Source organism: Gastrolobium bilobum, unplaced genomic scaffold, assembly GCF_033153095.1.
Source record: "Gastrolobium bilobum isolate Gb01-03AN ecotype WA unplaced genomic scaffold, APGP_CSIRO_Gbil_v1 utg22478, whole genome shotgun sequence".
Lineage (NCBI taxonomy): Eukaryota > Viridiplantae > Streptophyta > Magnoliopsida > Fabales > Fabaceae > Gastrolobium > Gastrolobium bilobum.
In genome coordinates this window covers 261,652-262,467 of record NW_026897084.1, presented here as the reverse complement: position 1 = coordinate 262,467, position 816 = coordinate 261,652, and positions in this window count along the sequence as shown.

Here is an 816-nt window from a genome sequence, read left to right as displayed (position 1 = left end):
GCTGAAACCCTGGAATTGATTGATTACCTAGCACGGAACGATAATGCTTCTACGGCAATTCCTCCGGTTCAGCCAGCTCAACCCAATAAGGGAATTTTACAACTGGGGAACACTGACGCCTCATTAGCTGAGCAAAAGGTGATTTCACAGCAGTTGGCTAGTCTGAATGCCAAGCTAGATAGAATGCAAATCTCATCTAAAGTTAATGTTTTCAACTGTGAGTACTGCAAAGAGCCACATGAGACTAATGAGATCCCTACATACAATGGAGCTGAACCATTCAAAGTCAATGGAGTGTGGTATGATCCAAGGCCACCACAGGATACCCAAAGTTACCAGAGAAATTAGAATGGAGGCCAAGGGAACAACTTTCAAAGGAGAAATCAAGGGAGCGGCTTGGATTCTAAATCCAACAACTATCTGCAACCTCCTCTTCTGCCACAAAAAGAGCCATCCGAATTGGAGAAAGCGATGATGAAACTGGCCAAGACCACTAATGATCACATAATGGAGACCAGAGCCTACCACAAGAACTAGGATGCGTCCATCCAAAACTTGGAGAGTCAAATAGGCCAGTTGTCTAGGCAGTTGGCTGAAAGAGCTCAAGGATAGTTCCAAAGTGATACAATTGTGAATCCAAAGGCAGACTGCAAGTCCATTGTAACCAGGAGTGGGATTGTGATCACTCCTCAAGACAAGCCAAAATTGGTTCAGCATGAGAAAGAAGAAGAAGCACCTGCCAGTGAAAAAGAAGAACCTGCAAGGCAAGACAAAGAAGAAGCAAAGGAGAAAGTTGTTGAAGCTCCTAAGCAACCG